Source organism: Sciurus vulgaris (genome assembly GCF_902686455.1).
Source record: "Sciurus vulgaris genome assembly, chromosome: 4".
NCBI classification, from domain to species: Eukaryota; Metazoa; Chordata; class Mammalia; order Rodentia; family Sciuridae; genus Sciurus; species Sciurus vulgaris.
The window spans coordinates 48,732,357-48,754,825 of record NC_136464.1 but is presented as its reverse complement, the minus strand read 5'-3'; the positions used below and the strand labels follow the sequence as shown (position 1 = coordinate 48,754,825).

At 56.6% G+C, this 22,469-nt stretch overlaps 1 protein-coding gene across 6 annotated transcripts in view; it reads left to right on the top strand.

Annotated features, from left to right (window-relative positions):
* ZMIZ1 (zinc finger MIZ-type containing 1) overlaps positions 1 to 22,469 on the top strand; it is a 218,767-nt gene that overhangs the window by 74,420 nt on the left and 121,878 nt on the right. For all 6 annotated transcript variants that reach the window (XM_079136063.1, XM_079136065.1, XM_079136066.1 and 3 more), the window contains one exon: positions 9,615 to 9,688. The gene's annotated coding sequence lies outside the window, so the exon portion shown is untranslated. The remainder of the gene's footprint in view (positions 1 to 9,614; positions 9,689 to 22,469) is intronic.

Below are 22,469 nucleotides of genomic sequence, written 5' to 3'. Positions count from 1 at the left end.
GGGCCTTGCAGAGTCCGCATCATAGGGTGCCGCGGGAAGTCATCAACATTTTGGAGCACAGAACCGACCCCCTGCGCCCTTCGTTGCAGAGATTGGGGACCGTCCCTGTAGCGCATTGGCATGAGCAGTGGTACAGAGGTAGGAAGGTTCAGGCACAATTCAGAAAGGTGACAGGTCACAGGCAATAGGACACCCTGGAAGTTCTTAGAGAGAGGAGCTGGCTACAAGGAGATTGGCGTGCACATCCAGGGAGAGGACCTGATTCAGGAGGAGTCATGTGGTAAGAAGTTGGCCCAAGTGGGTGTCAGCACCAGGGGACCCAGGCTGGCCCTCGTTCCTCCTGCCGAGGGTGCTGTGCACAGGCTGTGCTGGGCGTTGCTGCTTGGAAGGCTGGGCAGACCCAGTGCTGGCCTCATGCCCCTCACCTCTTCCTCTGGTGTCCCTGTGTCCCACTCAGCCCTGGGTGGAGCTCACTGCTCCTTCCTCCCTCTGTGGCTTTCTGGTCCTCAGTGGGAGGAGACTCCAGAGGCTGCTGTGGGTCACGGGATGCAAGCCAGGGTGGGGGCATTGGTGGTGGGTGGAGTCCTGGGGTAGGTGGCCATGAGTCAGGAACTGTGGGCCTGTGTGTCATCTGGCCACGTGCTGTGCTGACGTCCCTAGCCTGTCTGCTCATCTCTCCCACCTACATCTGGGCCTGTGGGCTGCTCCACTAAAGTGGAGGTACTCAGGTTCCAAGAGCTCAAAAGTGAGGAGGGGGGAGCCTGGTCCCCCACTCTGGCAGTGCTGTCCCTCCCTGATTGTCCCTTACAGAAGGGAGATAGTTGGACTGACCAAGGACTCAAGCACAGGCCCTAGGTGAGATCCAGGATAACTTCAAAATATAACCCAGCCCAGACAAGTTAAGTCCCATACTCGGGCAAGGCTGACAGCCAGGCTGGGTGGCCTCTGATGGGCTGCCCTTTCCACCTTCCCCAAGGGCTTCTGAGAAGGTAGCCCTCCAGATCAGTGCATGAATTCTGGAGCCCAGAGTCTGTGCTAAATTAAGCTTTGTTATTTCCTAACACTGGATCAGTAACTTCATGTTTCAGAGCCTCAGTCTCCTCATCTGTGAAATGGGAGTAGCATCACTCACTTCATAGAATTGCTCTGGGGACTAACCGAGTTCGCCATGGGTTCACATATATGAACAGTGTCTATTAGAGTTGGCCCCAGGCAGGTGCAGTTAGCTCTGTGCAGCTGCCTCCTGCCTCTGTCTTTGATCTGAGTGGGGTTTGTGCCGCTCCCTGCCATCCCTGCTCATTCATCCAGCGGATATTCTGAGATTCCTTATTTTGGTCTATTTTCTGTGCCCTAACAAAATGCCTGAGACCAGGTCATTTATAAAGAATAGGAGTTTGTTTGCTTCTTATGATTCTGGAGGCTGGAAAATCCAAGAGCATCTGCTCGGCATCTGGCAAGGGTCTTTCTTCTTCCTGTGGTATAACATGTCAGAGGCATCACATGGAGAGATAGAGGAAGAGTGCTAGTTTGAATCTCCTTCCTTTTCTTAGAAAGCCACTAATGCCATCATGAGGTCCCACCTCCACGTACCATGAACATATGACTTTGGGATTTTTTCCAACATATGAACTTTTGGGACACATGGAAACTGCAGCACTCTGGTCCAGGCTGGGTACCCCACACCAGGACTGGCCCTGGTCCTTCTGAGTCCCTCCAGGGCCCCAGAGGGCAGGTTCTGTCAGTCCTGTGGACGCATCAGCAGATGAGAGGTGGCTCTCCTGAGAATCCAATTAAACTGCTAGACTGAGAGCACCCCTCTTTCTAAAAGAACAAGGGAGATCGCAGACTCAGGGGAGAAGAAGGGTCATGTCAGAGTTGCTGTGAGGCCTGCAGTTGGGAAGCAGCTGGAAAGGTCCTGGGCACCTCTGGGTGGGCCCCAGGCCCTGCTCTGGGTGTGCTGACTCAGACAGGACTGGGCCCAGAGCTTCCTGGATGGCAGGACTGGCCACGTCTGACAGTGCAAGAAACAGATCAGGGACCCCAAACGCCTCCTCCTCTTCTTAGAGTCCTCCTGCAACCAGGGGGATTAGCTCGACATCATTCCTCCTACTTGCAGATAGAGATAGAGACCTCAAGGGACAAGGGGTACTTGCCCCACCTCATGGAGGGGTGCAAGGCAAAAATGGGGTTTGAACTTCACCTTTGAGTAAAGAGCAGGAAGGTGGAACTTCCTCCGGAGTCTGGGCTGGGGAAGTCTCTTGGGACAGGCTTCAGAGTGAAGCGTGGTGGTCAACAAGAGCATGATCCAGTTTCTTCCCTGACCCTCCAGCAACTCCCTGAAGATCACCACTGGCCACTGCTCTTGGGCAAGGGAACTTAATGATTCCAATAAATAAAATGGGTTCCCAATGACAGGACTCCTCCAAGGGCCAGAGACTGAGCTGGGCACTTGTCACCCAGTCAAACCTTCTTCCTCCTCATCACACCATTAAGGAAACTCAGTCAGGGAGGCACGGGGACTTATTGGCTAAGGTCCCCTGGCTCATGAGCAGCATAGGTGGGATTTTGTCTGGACCCGAGGGACTGCGGGGCCTGTCTTCAGACCCGCCACCTCCTGCTAGCAAGAACAACACTTTTCCTTGTGTGGCACTTAAAATCTGGGCCTTGGCCTTCTCTTCAGACTGGCCAGGCCCACTGTGGCCAGAATCCCAGAAGGAGCCTGGTTGGGAAACGTGACTGCCAGAGGCTGGCCAGGAAGGGGGTCACCGGGAACACGCAGAGCCCGGCTGTTTGCATGACCATCGCTGTGCCTTCAGCCTCTCCACCTCCCTGCACCAAGTGTGGGTGTGACGTCACTCATCTAGTCCTCGAGCCAGTGTTAGCCCCGAGGAGGAAGCCGAGACCTGGAGGGCAAGCGACTGGCCCAGCCCGTTCTTCTCTAGCCTTGTGTCCCAGCCTCTGTAGGGGGCAGGCTTGGAATTGGGGCTCCCTGGGGACCCCTGGGGACTCTTCTGAAAGCCTTCGCCAGAGCCCTTTAATGCTACAGGGATTTGGAGTTGGGGGTATCCCTATAACTCCAGGGCTGCCCCAGATGAGCAGAGACAAGTGATAAAACTTTGGCTTAATTCCTTGGCTTCAGGAATGGTGAGAGCCCTAGTGGGTGCCTGTCTCTGTGATATGGGGTCTAGAACCTCCACCTGGGCAGGACCCCACGTCTGTGCTTGCAGCCCACCTGAGCCAGCGATGATGGCAATCCCTGCATGCTGAGTCTTTCCCAGGCAATGCAGTACTGGCAGAATCTCGTTAAGTCCTTCAGCTCTGTAAGAACAAGAATTCCCATCATCTCCATTTTACAGATGAGTAAACTGAGGCCCATAGAGGCCAGGTTCCTTACCCAGCATCACACAGCTCAGGAAGTGGCAGAGTTGAGGCCCCAGATCTGGAACACTACAACCAAGAGCTGCACTGTGGGCCATCATCTCTGCTGTGCCCTGTTGCCTTGAATAGAGGAGCAATGGTTCATTTGATGATTTCAGAAGGAGGGAGACCCTTCCCTTTTTCCCCAGGGTGAGTGGGCCATGTGCCAGAGCCACAGGCCTCTGGTTGTTAGGAATTGTTGCTGGGGCAGTTGGGGGTGGCTTTGGGAAGGAGGTGAGCCTCCCTCCCCCTTCCCAGAGGGGCATCTAACCAGGGCCTGAGTTCACGTCCGGGGCTTACATTCACCACTGTGTGGCTGCACGGATCTGTTCCTCTCTAGTCTGTTTGCTCTTCAGGTGGCCCCATGCCAAGCTAAAACAGCAGACAGGGTGACAACACGAGTGGAGTTTCATGGGCCAGAGCACCGCTGAGCCAACGGGAGGGGTGGGAGTCATCCTCTGAGGCCTGGGTGATGTCACTGAGCGAGCAAGGACTTTCTGGATTTTGTGAGGTTCTCCAAAAGAGGTGTCACTTCAGAGTGGCCTTCAAAACGGAAAATCATGATCAAGCTGGGAACAGTGTCTTCGTAGGTGCCCCTGCTCACTAAAGCCACCTACAGGGCTATCTTCAGCCCCAGCCTCTTCCCTGCCCAACCTCTGGGCCTGTGCCCTCTCACCCAAAGGCTCCGCCCAAGGGAATGATGTCCCCAAGTCCCCGTTTTACTTCTAGGTCAACCTGGGTACGTCCTCCAGCAAGCGAGCCCCACATCCCTAGCTGACCTGGAACCATCCGCCCATCCCCTGTCCTCCCCACCTCACCCTAGACGGTGGGACACCCTGAGAGGTTGCGCCTTTGCGGCCCTTAGCACTGCCCCCATTGCCACTCCGCTCTGCTGCTCCTCCTTTTCCTCTGGCAGATAGTAGCCGTCATTAGTTGTTAAAAGAAGGAAATGAAAGATTGGCTGAATGAATAAGTGAACAAAGAACTCCTAGAAGTTGCTTCACAGCCACATCTTGGAAAGGAGAGAACCTAAGCTGGAGATAGGTTAGGTGTGTAGTTCCGAGAGACCCTCCTTCCCTAACATGCACTCTTTGGGTCCCCAGTGGTGCCAGGGTGTGGCCCCAGGTTTGCAAAGAGCATCTTTGCATATGTGGAGGCATCTGTGAGGGTCCAGAAGCAGATGTTGGTGACTCCCAATGATCCAGATCCACCAGGCCTGCCCGCTCTGGCCTGGCATTGCCATCTCTCAGGCAGGTCAGCCAAACGCTGCCTGTTGGCAACTCCCCAGCCCCTTGCAAAGTTTCCAGACAGAGAGAGGAAGGCGGGAGAGCCAGGGGCATGCTGTGTGGCAGGGCAGGGCCCAGGGCTGGGCTTCCCTGGGCTGGGTGCGGCAGACTGTAGGAACCGTTCTCAGAGGAAGTGAGGACCCAGGGGTTACTGACCCAGGGCACCTCGTGATTCTCGGGCAGCCCTGCCCAGGAGTTCCTCTGGACCCCAAACTGCCGGCTTGCTAAGTCTGTCTTTCTTATCTGCTCTTTAAAGCCAACTGCAGTTACTGCTCTGTGGTGAAATGGTGCAGAGGATGTCCAGCCCCCGCCCGGCCCTCAGGGCCGCCCAAGCCCCGGGCTTGACTCTGCTGTGCCTGGAATGAGGACAGGGTCACTGTTGCATGGCTGAAGAGATAACCAGGCACCTAATTTTAATTTTGCAAGAAGGAAAGAAACACCATCAGGATGTTCTGTACATTCAGGGTGGGGAAGTCACTCGGTGGACTCTCAGGGAAAGCAGCGTGGAAGAGGTGGTCCTTAGGGCCTCGAAGGATGGACAGGGCTCAGGGGACAGCCGCAGTGCCACAGACCTCTGGTGGGAGGGTGTGGTATGGACTGAGGCAGCTGGCATCTGCCTTTCTATGCTGTGCCACCTCCCGGCTCTGCTGGGCATTTTCCTTTCTGTGAAGTGGGACCCTCCTGCTCCCTAGTGATGGGGTTGAACTGAGGATGGAATGAGATGGTGTAGCAGTTGGGACCTCGCTGGTAGGCAGGAGAATCTGCCCTGTTGGTGGCAGGCCCATCAGCTCACTGCGCATGTGTGCGTGTGAGGAGAGCCAGAGAGGAGCTCAGGCCTGGTGACAGGAGCTCTGAACCACGGCTCTCGCGTGGCACCAGCACAGCCCCTGCCTCACCCCCCACCCAGGGGCACCCCAGGCCGGCCCAGCTGTGGAGTGTTGACCTGTGCCCCAGCAAGCGCCAGCACTCACAGCTCTCCAAGAGCAGGCTGAGCTTCCCCGAGTGGGTGAGTGGCCAAGAGGTGAACGAAGGCAGCCCTGCCCCGTGTCTAGCAGGCCTTGGCCTTCACCTAGGCCCGGGAACCCGGTCTGGCTCTTCTTCTGGGTCTGGATCCCCAGCCCCCAACTTGGTGAGGTCAGGGAACATGTATTCCAAGAATGCAGGAGGCGGGGCAGCTGGCCCCTTTGGATCAGGTTGGGATAACCATCAGGGGTAAATATTTGCCTTGCCCCTGGAGCCAGCTCTGGCCACCAAGGGAGGGTAGTTGCTAAGGTCACATCAGGGGATGAACTCCCAGGTGGGTCTTCAAACTGAGGAAACCCCTCCCCCCTGGAGAACATGCAGACAGCAAATGGGCTCTTGGCCCTGGCCACAAGATGTGCAGCCATTTGTCCCTTCTGTGAAGTAGGGTGGAAACAACTGGTCCGTCTAGCTCAGAGACTGAGGGTTAACGTGGCAGAGCTGATTCTGGTCGGCTCAGCCATGGGAGGGACAGTTGGACCAGGATTGGACGGACCCCCTCTGGAAGGTCCCCATGCCTGGTGCCTACTTGGCTGTTTATGACCTTGAGCAGTTAATTATTCACTCCCCCAAAGCCCCCATCCACCAAGCTTCCTCCATGGCACCTGCTTCTGCACACCCTACAGCCCCAGGGCACAAGGCATATGGAGGCGAGGAGAAGAAGTGACCATAGCAAGTGTGAACAGCTGCCGAGCTGAGAGCTGGTGACAAGAACCCTGAACTTCAGGCTCAGGAGTGCCATTGCCTCTGCCCAAAAGATCACCCTGGGGCCACCTGACCCCTCCCCCAGCGATCTGTGATTAGGTTCCTGCTCTGACCACATCAGCCTGGAGCTTCCCTGGGGCTAGAAGCTGGAGGAGAGATGGAACCTGTCTGGAAAGAAGGTGGGGTGTCTGAGAGGCTGAGCCACTTGCTCAAAGTCACCCAGCAATGAAGAGCAGAACAGGGACCCAGACCCAGCTCTACCCACCCTTGTCCTCTGGCCTCCCCACACTGGCCAGGGCCAGGGCTCCAGCCCAGAGTTGGACTTAACCAGATGCCTTCACCCCAAGTCCACACCCAGTTCCTCCTACGGGAATCCTGGAGGAGGTGGAGAGGGAAAGGAGGATGGTGGGGGGAGCCCTTCTTGGTCCTGGGACATTCCTCACCCTTCAGTGACCTCTGCCTTGGAACCTCAGTATCCTGTTCTGCAAAATGGGCGTCTGTCCTGCCTTGCCATCCTCCCAGTGGCTTCAGACACCTCCAGCTACCTCCCTCCTCCAGGCTGCCCTGTGGTCAGGATCCTGCTGTGTCCGGCCCAGTGAGAGTCCTAAGCAGAGGGTACCCATGAGATCTCTCTGGACATAGGGGCCCAGGGGATGTTCACAGCTCCTCATGGTTCCCAAGGCTCAGGCTGCACCCTCTCCATAGCGCCAGGGGCCTTTGAGGACGAGAACCGTGCCTTCCAGCCCCGCGTGGTTGGTCTTCTAGGCCGCTCAGGCTGGAACAGCTGGGGATTCACACAAGGCTCCTGCCGTCTCTCCCTGGCCTGGCTCGGTGGCCAAGCCCACCCAGGTTGTGAGCCTCAGTGGGGAGCGCCAGCAGGGCTCAAGCTCCCCACCCTCAAGCTCCCCACTGCTGAGCATCCCCTTCAGCGTGAGGGCCCCCAGGCCCGCTGACTCTGAGCAGGTCTGTTGAGCAGCTCCCAGGGCTGCCAGGGCAGGAGCACAGCAACCACCCACCTCTGCTCGGTTCCCATGAGCTTGTCAGGGATGTGACCTTAACAAGTTAGTCTCTGGGCTCACTTGTAAGTTGGGGATGCCAGTTTCTACCTCACAGCATTTCTCTGAGGGTTAAAGGAAATATCTCAGGCATAACCCACAACACAGACTCCATAATGTGAGCCTCTTACTCCTGTCTTCCAGATGGGTGGTCCAGTCCCTGGCCAGGGCCCGAGGTTCCAGTCCTCTACTTATCACTGTGAGATTTTGGACAGGTCCCTTCCCCTGTCTGGTTTCACCTGCCCCTTTGCACAAGCTCCACGCCAAGGGCCAGGGGCTGTAAGGGGCAGTGGGGCGCACGTGTGCGTACCATGAGCTGGAGCACCCCGGTGGATGGGGTGGGCGTCGTCCCTTGCGGCCTGGACCCCACTCACTGAGTAAGAAAGTCCTTTCTGACTCTGCCTTCTCTCAGCTGCCAGAATAATGATCTCTCTGTGTCAGGGGCTCTGCCTGCCATCTCGCCTTTGGGGAAGGTCGAGCTGTGGAAGGTGGGGATTCCACCAGCAGGAGGCTGATTCCAGTTCTACCCCAGCCAGTGACTTGCTGCATAACCCTGGGATGAGGGCAGATGTTGCCCTTCTCTGAGCCTCACCCTTCTCAACTCTGAAATGGGGGCATTGGAGTCATTAAGTCCCAGGGGGTATTTGTGTTCCCAAAGTAGGCAGAGTGTGGAGACTGCAAGAACTAAAGAGTCATCCTTTCCTTATGGCTGAGGTGGGGTCACTGGGCCTGGCTTTGGGATCTTGGAACTTGGGGACCCAGTGCCCTGTGAAGCCCAATGCTGGCCCCTTTGAGACAGTCCATGCCTTAGCTGGTGTGCAGGGGGGTGCTGTGCCCTGGTCCTTAGATATCTGCACGTTTCTCTGGGGGAGCCTCTAATCCACCCCCCTAGTTGAGGGAACTGCAGTAGAGAGGTTTAAGATATGTATCCAAGCACACACCTGGTAAGAGGGTAGATCCCAGCTGGGAACTAAGGGCTTTTATCACTAAGTCCAAACCTCACACCCCAGACCTTGAAGCCAGGGCTCCTATGTTTCCCTGCAAACCTCCTTGCTGGACATGGAGTGGGACTCAGGTCTGAGGCCTCCACCTAGCCCCAATGCCTGTATAGAATCCAGGGTGCCCGTGACCCTGGACTGCCTCTGCCGCTGTTCCCCGGAGCTGCCCTCCTCTGAGACACACAGCCCTGCAGGCCCAGAGAGGCACAGTGATCCTCCACAAGCACGGAGCCAGGCACTGCACCACAGGGATTCAAACTCAGGGCTCTGCATCCCACAGATGCCCCCAGCCAGGCCTCTGGGTCTCACCCTCCTGGGTTCCTATGGGACCACGTGGGTGGTGGGGCTAGGGCGGCATGTTGGTAGAACATTGAGGATGTGGACCAACTGGACCCCACCCAATAAGCCCAGGCCACCAGCAGGTCCTGCAGCTGCTACCCACTGCCCTTGTCCTGAGCCATCTAGGGTGACACCCCTTAGAGGCCCAGACCTCCTGTGACTTCCCTCTACCTTCTCTGTGACTGGCTGTGCCTCCCAGCCCCGACTCACACCACCCACTCCTGTGCTCTGCATACCTCCCTCTCTCCAGTCCTCCCCTGGACCAGGCTCCCCCACCCCCATCTCAGACTCTTCAGATATACTGTTCCTTCTTCCTGGAATGCTGTTCCTTGCAGCTTGGCCTGCCTCTCCCTGGCTCATCCTCAATTTTGCTTCCTTAAAGAGGCCACGATATACTTTGCTGTGTTGTCCCTGCATTTGTTCTTTCCAGCAGGCATGACATTTAATTCTGTACTATTTTATTCTTTGCTCATTGTCTGAGTCCCCATGAGGCTGGGGACCACAATCACAGCACCCGGTGCTCATTAAATGCGTGTTGAGTGAATAAGTGATGTCATCCTGTCTCCCTGGATCCTCCCAGCAACCTCGAGAGAGACCATGATTCCATCTTGACACGAGGAAGCTGGAAGGCAGGGAGGCTGCAAGCGTGTCCATGGCCATTCTTCTCCAAGTCCCCAGTCGTCAGATGGGGCTGTGGCTTTACTGGCTATGGACTTCCTGCAGCAACTGCCTTTGCAGCATGCTGGGTGCCCAGGCCTTGGCACTGGACCCACTGACCACCCCTCTTGTTGCAGGACAATGGAGCTGGAGTAAAGTGGAGGGGCTGCTGACCAGCACGTGGGACACTGGTGACTTGCAGATCACAGAGGTAGGCCTGCAGCCTGGCTGTGCTGATTGGGGGACGGGTGCTGGCCCGAGCCACACTGTACTCTGGGGACCTCAGCCCTCATGGCAGGACTGGGCGCTGGCCATCTTTGCTGGGATATCATCATGGCTGAGTGGGGCCGCCCTGTGCCCAGCACCCCGGGGCTCCTTCGTCCTACCCTGTGTCTAGGATGCCTGTGGGATGGAATGGGCTGTGCCTGGGGGAAAGCCAGGCCTGGCATCCCCAGTCTTGGCACAGCAACCCTGAGTGCCCTGCTCTGAACCTCCTGGGGCCAGGCCCCTGACCCTGAGAAATAAGGCCGCCAGTCAGGAGACCTGGGCAGCAGCTCAGGCATGCTCCCTGGCGTGGGTGCAGTGGCTGCACACCTGAGCAGACCCAAGTGGGCGCTGCTGCCTTCAGATCCTGACTCTGGCACTTGTCCCCTGTGACTTTGGGTGGTGGCTCTGCACCTTGGTTTATGCTTCTGTCCACTGGGATGGGATTCCCCCACTGTTGTGGCAAGGGAACAGCATGCTGTGCAGAAGTCTTCTTCAGGGTGCAGGGACCCTCCCTCCTCCCCACACACCTCCCCACCCCCTTCCCCTTGAGGACCCACCAATGTCAGGATAGACACAAACTGGTCACCTTCCTGGTAAGGAGACTGGGGCCCCTCAGGGGGCTCCTGAGAGTGGCCGAGTCTCCAGATAGGACCTAGGACATCAGCATGTCTCATCTCAGGGTGGCATTCCGGGGTCGATCACAGTTGGCCCTCTGCCAGAGGGCACCCTATCCGATCCCTGTTTAGAGGACAGGCCTTCACAAAATGCTTACTTGGCCAGGGCCCTTGGTTCCAAGGTGTCACGACCCCGGGGACCAGCCCAGGAAAGCATGGAGGCCTCACCTGCTGCCCTCAGCTTCTCTGTGGAGCCCGGCGTTCACAGGGTCCCCGGGCAGCTGTGCTCGGCTCTGGAACCAGGGAGCAGGGCTTCGTCTCTTTCCTGCTGCCAGAATCCCTGCTCGCTGCTCCTCAGCTGCATGATCTTGGGCAGGTTCCTCACCGCGGTGAGAGCCAGTTTCCTCATCTGATGGCGCTGTCGTGAAGATGCTTAGAAGCTGTGGAGACTTGCAAACCCTCCAGCTCTGTGAGCGCCGGCCTCTTCCCAGGCACTCTGCTCCTGAAATTCCTATTTCTCCCCACAAGAGTCCCTTGAGGAGGCTCGATGCAGACCTCATTCTCTGGAGGCTCAGTGTGGTTAAGAGGCCCGTAGAGCTGTAAGTGGTGGAGCGGGGATTTGAACCACAGTCCAGGGAACTAACGGGCTCCTGTTGATTCAGAGTCGCAAGGTGGAGCCACAGAATAGGCACAGGCAGTTGCCCTGCCCAGCGCTTCCGCCAGCTGCTCTCTGGAGCCGGGGTGGCCCCCACTTCCTTCTGCAGTGGGGGCTGCTGGCAACCCAGCACAGGCAGGGGAACCCACTGCTAATTGTCAGGTAACCTTTAAAATTCTCCTTCACGGTGGGTTCTCTTTTCGGATGTTTTTCAAGGTAATTCATTCCCTTTCCAGAAATTGCCAGTGGCAGACCATTAGGCAGCTGGTAATTAATCATAGGAGCAGCTTCGAGTATTATTTTTAAAAAAAAAAAAAAAAAACAAAAAAAAAACAGCAAAGAACAGAAAGCCTTAATGGGGAAAAGAAAAGAAAACCACTCCAAGGCAAAGGTGGTAATCAATACTTCCGGCTGGGTTTGAGGGTGGCAAATGGGCAAACTTCTCCCTTTGGTCTTGGGGTTGGCAGATGGTCAGCATCCACAGCAGCATGAGGCTCTGCTCTTGACCATGAGCTCCTTGCAAGACTCTGAGAAGTTTTTCCCTCTCTCTGGACTCAACTTTGCCACCTGTAAAATGGGTGAAGGGTGAGCTATAGACTAGAGAAGCATATTAATGATTACCCTGGTGCTGGGCGCACTGCTGATATTTTACTGAGTGAATAGATGGTTATCTGGGTTTCTGAGGAAGTGGTAAAGGCCATAGCTCTGTTATAATGTGCAGTGACAACCAGGTTGATGGGCTAGTTGTGTCACTTTCCAAACTAAGGGTGAAAGAACAATCAGGCTCAATGGCCAGGAGAGCTCAGACCACACATTGGTAACCATACTGTTTTCTTGGCTTCTTCACATTCAACTTTCCGAGAGTCTAAGCTGTCTGGAGTTTTTTTGTTTTGCTTCTGTTTGGTTTGGTCTGGTTGTTTGTGTTTGGTTTGGTTTGGTTTTTTTTAAGCTTCCTCTTGGGGAAATAGTGAGTTGCAAGCGTGTGAGCTGGAGCTGGGGTTGCACGGGGCATCCAGGCAGCAGGTTAGGGGCGCAGAGCATCCCTGAGTGCAAGAGCAGGCGTGAGGCTCCCTGGGATGGACTCCGGGGAGGCTGGACTCCCAGGGTGAAGCCTCTCTCCTCCAGAGCTGTTTCCCAGAGGCCCCCAGAAAAGCTGCAGGGAGATTGTCCATGCGGGCTCCTGATGCTGTCCCCTCTCCTTTGACTGGCCCTGTTGCATGGGCACCAAGGCACTGGGAGAGCACCAGGGGAAAGACCCAAGCCCCTAACACCAGGGTGGGTCTCAGGCTGAGAGCAGGAAGGGATGGGGTAGCACAGATCAGGGGATGGGAGGAAATGAAGAGCCCTTGTCTGGGAGTAGGGGCCTCAGACACGGGCCCACGCAGGTCATGTTTAATGTGCCCTCGCCAGTTCCCTTTTCCTCTCTGGGACCTGGGCCACGGTCCTTAGAAGGGAGCCGCAGCTGGGGAATGTTTCCAGGCCCTCCGCTGCCCACGTACACTTGGCCTGGGAGCCAGAGTTGGGCCTGACAGAGCCCCGCTTCCCTTGGAAACTTATGCCTCCACCTCTAATGTGGTGCTTGGTCCTCTGCTCAGACACCCAGGATGGGCACCATGGCCCTGGTGGGGGCCAGAGTAGGCTCTGAATTTGAACTTCAGAGGGAGAGAAGAGTGCAGTTGTGTGAGCCCACATGTGCTGGTGTGAACAGGCGTGAGGGGGAGAGTGTGTTCAGGGCCACGTGTAAGGCTGTGTGAGTAAGCCTGATCAGTTGAGGAACAGGGAGATCCCCCATGTGTGTCAAGACCCACCACATGCAACGCCTCATTAAGACCCTTACACTAACTCCCCACTCAAACTGGCTGGGTGGGCTCCATTGCCCATGACTGAGGGACAGCATGAGGGTAAAGTGGGCTCCAGAGGGACCCTGGAGTAGATAGCATCCAGTCCTGGGTGCGCTGACCTCCCCTCCCACAGCGGATAGGACAGGGCTTTGGGTTCTCTGGGGTGAAGTCTCTGGGTGGGCCCAGCAAATGCCTGTGTGTGGGCCGGTCTTCTAGGGGAAGCCAAGCCCAACCTGGCCCTAATCGCTTCTGTCTTGGCTGCAGGCCAGTGGTATGTGTGTGTGTGTGTGTGTGTGTGTGTGTGTGTACATGCCTGGGCTCTCCTGGACGTGGGACTGTGGTCCCCTGTCTCTCTGCCTCTCCTGCTGCCATCTTCGTCTCCTCTTCCTCTGTGGCTCTCCTGCCGGGCAGCCCCACTCTGCTGCTTTCCCCTCAGAATGGCCATCTTCTCCCTGGAGTGCCTCCCTGAGACCCCAGGTCTCCTCGCCTCTGCTGTCCTTTCCCTCGGCGCTCTCCTTGCCAGGCAGCCCAGTGGCATGTGTGATGAGTGTCACACCCTCCAGGGCTCCACAGAACTGAGACCTCCTGGGCTCTCAACCTGCCTCCCTCTGCTGTGTTTATTCTGCAACATGCCGCTCCTTCCCTTTGGAGGGTCCCAGGGAGGCGGGAAGTGTCCCAGGCAATGCCCCACACTCCCAGGCCTTCAGAGCTTTGCTCTGTGTGTAGACAGGTGGTGGGGGCACCAGTTGGTGCTGTCCCCTCTCTGGGGACCTCGACCTGCTGTGCAGGCCACTTGGGGTGGAGATGGACCTCACAGGCTGAGAGCCCACCCCAGGGCTGCCTGCCTCCCAGGGAACAGAGGGGTCTGCACCCACCAGCAGGGGCCCCAGGAAAGCTGGCGTTTCCCTGCAGCATTAATGAAATTCCTGCTATAATTAGAAGTGAGGTGTACAGGGAGCTGGCCGCCCGGCGGGAGCCTGTGTATGTTCATGAATAAATAAGTTGTCCTCTCCCGAGGGGAGAGGGAACTGGAGGGTGGGCTCCGGGGGAAATGCATGCCTGGGGGTCCTCAGTCACCTGGACGTCCTCTGAGGAGCTCTTTACATCGAAGTCCCTGGTCAGCATCTTCCTGGAAGAGCCTGCCGTGTGCCTGGCCACTCAGCCTGGCATGGGAAGCTGCCGCCATCTGGCCTCAGCCTCTATTCCCAGCCATGTCACATGCCAGCCTCTGCCAGTGCCCCAGGTTGCAGGGCCCCTGCCCTTTCTGCTCCACTCTGTGGCACTCCCGCCTCCAGCACCCTCCGGCCTGCCACATGGCCCTTCTTCCTGCTCAGGGTGGGACTCACCTCCACCCCTGGGGGCCCTGAGCGCCTGCTCCTTCACCCTTCCTTCTATTCCAGGCCCTTCCTCCCCTTTAAGTCTTTGGAGCCCTGGAAAGTGCGCGTCAGATGGGGCCCTGTGTTGCTTCTTCTTGATTACGTGGTGGGACGATAAGATATGAGATACTCAGGGAAGACGTTTTACATTCTGTTTGCCATTCTGAGTCGAAATCTGGTGCTTTTAACACGTACACACCTCCTTTCTGCTCAGCCGCCACAGGGGCTCCTGAGTGCATGGTAGGTGGCACAGACTTGCAGGGTTCAACCTCCTCACTTGGCAGGGGGGGAAACTGAGGCCAGAGGAGGACGTGTTGCGGAGTGCAAGCTCTCTCTGTAGGCAAGACAGTCACTGTCCTAGAGTACTTTGTGGAGCTGAGGCCAAAAAGGCAGATTGAGGCAGGCAGGACCGTGATTGGAACTCACATGACTGATCCTCCCTATGAATAAGGGGTTGCCATGAGCTGAGCTGGCCCCCACCTTGTCCCTAAACAGCCCCAGTCCAAGGTAGCACCCCGTGTTGTCCAGTCCTGCCCCTTGCTCCTCTCAGCTTCCAGATGCTGAGCACAGAGCGTAGGAGGAGGAAGAGAATTGCCTCCCTGGAGTCCAGGGCTCACCCAGCGCTCTGAAAGGGTGCTCCAGAGACAGGGGTTCTCTCAGGGCCAGGTTGGCAGCACAGCAGCCCCTCCAGAGCTGATTTTCTTCTCTGTTGCTCACAAACCCCCTCTGGCTGCACTTGGCCACGTGCTCCATTTCCAGCTGCCTCTCGTGTTTGCCTCTGCTCAGGCAGTGTGGCAGGGAGTCATGGAAGGTTCAGGTGCCGAGCTGTCTCCCTCCACAGGGTTGAGGCCACTCTCCAAGGGACCCGCCTCCTCCCTCCAGCTGCAGAACTTGCACATACTGAGCCAAAAGCCCCGGTCTTTTTCTCAGCACCATCTCCTTCTTCAGCCCCTGCACCAGTGACCTACCCTTACCTCTGCTCCTCCAAGCCAGCTGTCTGCCATCTGCCCTGCTGGACCAGAAGGCTCTCTACAGGCTCAGGGCAGGCTCTGAGCTGAATCCTCATTGTGTTTCCTGGTCCTGAAGTGCCAAAGGGCAGCAGAAGCCTCAGTGCCCCGGTTGTGTGTCCTCGGCTCCCGACAGGGACAGCAGAGGTTTTATCTAGTGTGCTAGTTCTCTCAGCGCTTGATGGGCTGTGTTAAGGAGGATTCTAGGGCTGTCGCATAGACTCTGTGAGAAATAGCATCAGGCACCATGGTGGGCACCTGCCCTCCCAGCTCCCCCGCCCTGGGCTGAGGAGGAGGGAAGAGGCAGTGACCTGAGCTTAAGCCCCACTGGTGTCTGTCCACCCTGGCTGCTAGGTGAGCTGCTCCCCAGAGAACCTTCTGGAGCTCACGGTGAGCTGACTGGTTAATGGAGACAGGGAATCGGTGGTCTCCAAGCTTCCAGAAACTTTCCCCTCGCATCTGTCTTTCCCGATAAGTGTGTCTTGCCCCCTTCGGTTCCAGTTTGGAAGCAGCACATCTTGCCTCACATCTGTTCAGGACCCTTCGCTATCTCCCCGAGGCATCTTTAGGGGCCTCTCTTGAAGCCCGAGGGAGCACCTTTGCTTCATAACCTCCATGGAATTTTCTCCTCTGGTGCCATCTCCATCTGGCCCACCCCCTGCCCGGTCTCGCCAGAGAGCTGTCCCTGGGTGGCCCCCGTGAGCCCTCTTCAGCCCCGTCCCCACCCAGACTACCCATCACAGCCACCCCACCCCCGCCCTTCTCACTGCCCGGGAGGCAGCCCTGCACCCTGCACCTCCTGCCCCTTCCTGCCCAGCAGCTACAGGGGGGTCAGTGATTACGCTAGGAGGACTTTGATGAACTAGAACCTGCAAACTATCTGGAACATTTTTCTCTGGGTGAGAGAAGCATAGCAAGCGCCCCTGCTTCCTTTAGGCAGCTCAGCCCATCCCCAGTCACAGCTCCAGGAGGGCTGACAAAGGACATCCCATGCTGGCCACAGCTCTTCCAGCAGCTGCCCAGACACATCTTTGATTAGCAAGCTCACCATCCACAGGTTCAGTATTAGAAATTTAGGGTGGTAAAGGACACAGTAGGGCTGTGGTTAAAGGGTGGTTTAGGGACAGAGAACTCTGGGTTCAAGTCCCTGGTCTGCTACCTATCAGCCAGGGGAATCTGGACAAGGTGATTTATCTTTGTCTCCCCTCTGGTTTCTCATCTGAGAAGCGGGAGTGGAAGCATGGAATGCAGCAGCCCTTCTGCCACCTATAGCCTGGTCCCCTGGGGAGGCTGCCTCCATCCCCCGTGTCGGAGCATTTACTTGAGGTTGGTATCCATCCGCTCTGGTGACCAAATACTGCCCTCCCTAGAGACACTGGCCCCTCCGACCTTTCTGGAGCTTTCTAGTGGGAATTTGGGGGACGACACTTCAGGACAGAGACAGTGTTGGCCAAGCCTGCCAGCACACACGGGTCTTCTAGGCTAGCTTCTGGCTTAAACCGATTCTTGGGCTCTCTCCTGAGGTCGATTCTGTGGGTCTGGAACTGGACCCAGGCCTCTGAAGTTTTAACAGGTGCCCCAGATAATACCTGTGTCAGGCCAATCTGTGATATACCAGAGCCTGAAAAGGAGAGCTGGACCAAGAGCAGGGCCCTGGATGGTGGCATGGTCCCCTGGCCTGGGCGAGGCCTGTCCCTCTCTGTGGCCCAGTGTTTGCACTATTAAACCAAGGGTTTGCATGATCCGTAAGGGCTCCTCCTTCTCTTAAGACCTTATGATGACCTGATGGGCATACCCTGATGTCCCCAGGGCCAGGATCCTGAGGTCTGTGGGTTTCTGCCCCATTCCTTTGGCCACAGAGCATTTGGCCTCCTACCAGCCCCAGAAACCAAGAAGCATGATGTGCCATTTAGTGGCCATTCCCTTGGGCCTTCCAGTGACCATCTGACTCAGCAGGCGTCTGCTGAGTCCACTCGGATCTGCAAGCCTGGCAGACTGCTAGCCTGGAGCTGGCTGAGGGAGACAGGGTAGGGACAGGAGTGGAGTAGGGTCGTCTGGTCTGGCTGCTCTGAGGGACTTTGGGGCCTTAGTAATGTCAGAACCGAAGATGGCCCTGCAGAGCCCTTTCCTGTTACAGGTGGGGAAACTGAGTACCCCTGCCAGACCAACCAGAGAGAGAGCAGGGGATACTTCGCACCTCTGGGCTCACGGTCTGGTTTCTGGGCTGCACTGTCCTCCATATCTCCCCTCAGAAAGGCCACCGGCAATGGGCAGTCCCTCCAGACAATAGCCCTAAACCATCCTGTGCAGCTCCTGGGAAAAGACAGGGCCATCCCAGGAGAGAGGCCAAGGAGCTGCCTGCTCTGGACATTGGTCCTTTCTTTGACCTGTGCTGTCAGCCTAAATCAACGGGCCACTCCTTGTCCCCAGGTTTTTGGGCAGCCATGGAGGGTTTCCAAAAACCCCCTGCAGAGGGCGGCGAGGAGAAGAAACGAAAAGGCTCTCAGGCTCCCTCGCTCCCTCCCCTCTTCCACTCATGGCACCAAGGGGTGTCCATACCAGAGATGAAGAGGTTGGTCCTGTCCTAATAAGGCTTAAAGACTCAACCCCAGGACTTAACCCCAGGACCTTCGCTCACCCCCACTTGGTGATATCAGGACCTGGGACTCAGGTCTGGGCAGTGCTGTCACTCAGATGAGGGACCAGAGCTCGTCTGACCACAAGTGACCTGCTGGCACAGCCAGCCTTGGGTGAGGGGCCATGGCAGGTGGCTTCATTTCCCTGGGCCAGGAGCCCCAGCTGGGTGCCTGGTACAGGTCCCCTTCCAGGCCTTTGTACAAGTCACCTCTCCTCTTTGTACTCTGTCTGAAGTTGCTAAGGTAGCAGTATGTAGTGAGCACCTACTGTTTGTATGATTTCATGCTCAGCTCTTGGGGCAGACCAAAAAGGAGACCCGTGCCAGCCCTCAGAGAGTTCAGGGTCTAGGTCACAGTGCAATCTAGTGCAGGAGCAGGTAGTGATATGTGGTGCCTATAGAGCCAAGAACATGTTGAGAGCAAAAGAGGAGGTGGCCTTTCGGGGCGAGGCTCGCGGAAGGCTTCCTGGAGGAGGCTGACTGGAGCCACTGACATTCAGACCTCCAGGGTTCCAAGTGGACTGGGGTGGGGACAATGATGGTGTTTGTACCAGAGCATTGGTAGCCACACACCTGCCCTCTCCTGGGCAGGCAGCGACAGAGCGTCCTCGTAGACAGAGTAAGGATGAAGCTGTGCAGCGGAGGCAGCCACAGATGAGGCCCAGTGCGTGGTAGGCCACGTGCCTGTTAAGTAACTGTTCTGTAAGCGTGGTGGGGATAAGCAGCGTGTCGTTGGTACTGCATAAATGCAGAGTGAGCGCAGGGTACGTAGCGCACACCCACCTATCTGTGGAGCAATGGAGAACCAGGCCAGGAAGCGCAGGAACAGGCAGAGAGTGTACACGTGAGGTCTTAGGGACAGAGTGGCACCAAGGGCAGCTAATTCAGCAGAGCCCTGGCCACCGCGGCACCTAGCTGAGCAGGTACCTGGTGGGCAAGGACACAGGGCCCAGCTGCAGAGTGGTGGCAGCATTGGGTACTTGTTGCAGAGATACCCATCCCTCCTAGAGCCCCTGGGACAGAAGGAAAATGACAACCATGGTACGTCCACCACTGGAGGTCAGAGCACAGCCAAGCCCCAGAGCTGCGAGTCGTAACAGCATCCTCTGACCCTGAGCTCTGTCTGCTCTCACCTGGCTGGGGGTCCTCTCGTCAGCCCTCACAGCCAACACGTGCAATGCAGGGACCCACGTAGCATGTTTCTGGACAAGAAGAGAAGGACACAAACTCTCAAGTAAAGAATTGTCTAATGTCTCCCGTTATCAATCCCTGCAAGGCCCTTCCCACGCCTTCCCGCTCTACCCGGGAGATGAAGGCCAGCGCTTACAGGATGGGCCCTTCCCCTGAATCAGCCTTTTGTAACGGAAGTAAATTATCTGCCAGCCGTTGGTGCTGGACAGTGTGATAATTCAGGTGTTTAAATGGTAATGAGTGTGGGGCCAGCCAGGGGAGGGGGCAGTAAGTCAGAGGGGACTCAATGGGAATGAAAGGCACTTGATCTCAGTACATGATTTTTTCCAAATCTGCCAGCTCTTCTTAAAGAATGAGCTGACCCAAGACCCCATGGTCCTTCTGCCTGAGACTGGGCTCCCTGGGGCCGGGCCAGGAAGGGCCAACCTGGCTCCATCAGAGAGGCTCTGGGGTGAAGAGCTCGCTGGGAAGTGGCGGTGACATGGTAACTGTGAGAACAGAAAAGGAGCAAAGGGTCAGAAGGGACCCAGGTGGTCTAGGTGCCAGGACAACCGGCAAGTTTTTCTTGGGGGGTGGGGTGGGAGAGGGGTTCTCAAAGAGTGATAAGGAAAAATTTTAGGAATGTATCTCCATCAGCACAGAGTGAGAGAGAGAGAGAGAGAGAGAGAGAGAGACCAAGTGACTTGCCCAAGGCCACCAAGCCAGGATTTAAGACCCAGTCCTTGGTGTTAGTCATTGTATAATACTGCCACATGAGACCATGTGAGGGTATGAGTTGTGTGCTGGGAAAATCTTAATGGTAGTTGCATTATTAGCAATGGCTCCAGTTACTCTGTATGCATCATCTAATTTAATCTTCACAGAAGTCTGTTTAGGAAACAAGTAAACTGAGGAACAGAGATGTTAAGTCACATGTCCATAGGAGGTAGAGCCAGAATCTGAGTATGGTTGCACCTGACTTTCAAGCCTAAGCCCCAAGGGGCAGAGACCCCTGCCAACCGGGAAGATCAGAGGACACTGTTGGAGGGCACATCAGTTTTATCTCCAGTGGACCCAGTCTGTAATCTTCAGGTCCTGGACCTCCCAGAGACGCTTCCTGGCCCTTAGAAAACAAGAATAGAGCCTCCACATCAAGTGTGGGGAGTGCTAGGCGCACAGTAGGTGCCATCCCCAGGTTGGGTGGATGGCTGCAGAAATCAGTACAGATTCCCTGCCAGTCAGGCTGTGGCTTGGAGCCCTTTGCTGTGCCCACTGGGAGAGTCAATGTTCTCAGTGTCCCCTTCCCCTGAGCCAGGATGGGGTGAGTCCAGGGCTGCCCAGGACACACAGCTCCCAAGGGGAGGACAAGGGGACACTGGGATAAACATGACAGACAGCGAAGCAAGGCAATGGCAGGCCAATCCCTGGCACCCAGTAGTTTCCTCTGGAGGGTGAGTAGGAGGGCCGGCAGGGGACCTGGCCAGCTGAAGGGCCATACCTCTGTCTTATGGGCAGTGGGGAGCCAGCAAAGATTTTGATCTGCAGGACACTGCACCATTCCTCACCGGGCTTTCCTTGAAACCCTGTGTCAGAGCACAGAAGTGCATTGAGGACAGTGGCTCTGCTCCCCGGGGTGCTGACAGCAACCAATGCTCGATGCTCTCAATGCTCGCGTTGGGGATCTCCTTTGGAGCCGAGCCCTCCCTTTGTAAGTCTGGCCTTTAAAATCCAAGCCAGGGTCTGGAGCGCTCACTTGCTGGCCTCAGGTGTTCTCCCTGCCAAACAGGTTCTGCACCCATCTGCATGGACCTCTCTGGCCCAGTCCACAGAACTCCTGGGGGCCCGTGTGAGCCTGGCCTTCACCTGGCCTGGAAGTGGCTCTCGTCCGGGAGCAGGAGTGCCCTGGATGGAAGAGGCAGAGGAGGGGCAGTTTGTGAAAAAAAGCAGACAGGAAAGGGATTATATTCCCTGAAAATGTGCTCTTTGTCTATCTGAGTTGGCGCTCAGGAGTCCCAGAAAGTGAGAAACAGGGTACAGGGAGCACACTGTGCTGACAGACCAGGGCTGGAAGCCACCGTGGTATAGCCACACTGAGGACACCCACCACAGGAAGCTGAAGGCCAGGACTCTGCCTCCTCTCTCCTGCACATGGTGGAAGAAGCTCCCAGGCCTCTTCGAACCCACTGAGGGAGCAGAGGCTCCGGCCCCACCTTCTCCCTCAGTCATTCAGCTGGTGTTTATTTAGCACCTACTGTATTCAGGTGTTTGGGATACCACAGTAAGCAAAAGATTAGGTTCCTGTGTTATGGAACTGGGAGTCCAGCAGGGAGAGGGAAACAGAGACTCTGGATCACTGAGGCCCAGCTGGTCCCTCTCAGAGATTGTGCAGCTGGGACCCTGAAGTGCCAGGGCACAGCCTCCTGCCCACCAGTGCAGCCCATGACATTCTGTGCACACTGGCTGCATGAACGCCCTTGCTGCAAGCATCGCTCGTGCTTGGGAATTTCCCAGAAGCACCTGGGAGAAGCTGGCAGGGCCTGCTTGGTAGTGAAGCTTTTGGACAGACTGAGCAAGGGTGGCTCCAGACAGCCAGCAGCAGGGTGAGAGCAGCACTGGGCAGGGAAGGCGGCTGGGCATCTTTTGCTGAGACTCGCAGCTCTGTGGTTACTAGCCTTGTGAACTTGGGCAGGTTTCTTGACTCCCCTGAGCCTCAGTTTCCTTAGCTGTAAGATGTAAAGGACAGACAGCTCAAGCATGTCCGATGGCCTCCATGAGGTTCCAGTGCCTGCCTGGTGGTAGGCAGTGGAGGTCAGCTGTCTTTCCTGTCACTCATGCCACTTTGCCAGGGGACCTAGTTGGGCATTTGCGAACCTGAATTGAGCTCATTCTTTCTTTGCTAAAAATCTGGTGCCATTGGGAAGGCTTTAGTCTTTGAGGGTCTCTTTCCACATTTGTCCTTGAGGGGCAGGACTGGCCCATGTGGGAGCCAGGAGCACAGGGGGTGGAGTTTGTGGAGTGACATCTTGGGTGCAGCCGCTGCTCACAAAACCATATAAATTAGCTGGGTGCAGAGGTGCACACCTGTAATCCCAGCTGCCCAGGAGGCTGAGGCAGGAGGATCCCAAGGTCAAGGATAACCTGGCAACTTAGCAAAACCTTGTCTCAAAATTTCAAAAAAGGGCTGGGGATGTAATTCAGTGGTAGAGCACTTGCCTAGCATACGCACTCCCAGTGCCCCTGAAACCAACAAACAGAAGAGTTCTAATTTTGCCGGGGTACCTGTGGTGGAGCTGTCTGGAGCGCCGCCCCACGGGGATCCCCCCGAGGTCCCCGCATGGACTCTCCACCACAGCGGGGCCTGGAACTGCTCTCCGCACACAGTCAGGCTGAGGGAGCATGGGCCCTGCTCACAGCGCCTGGCAGGGAC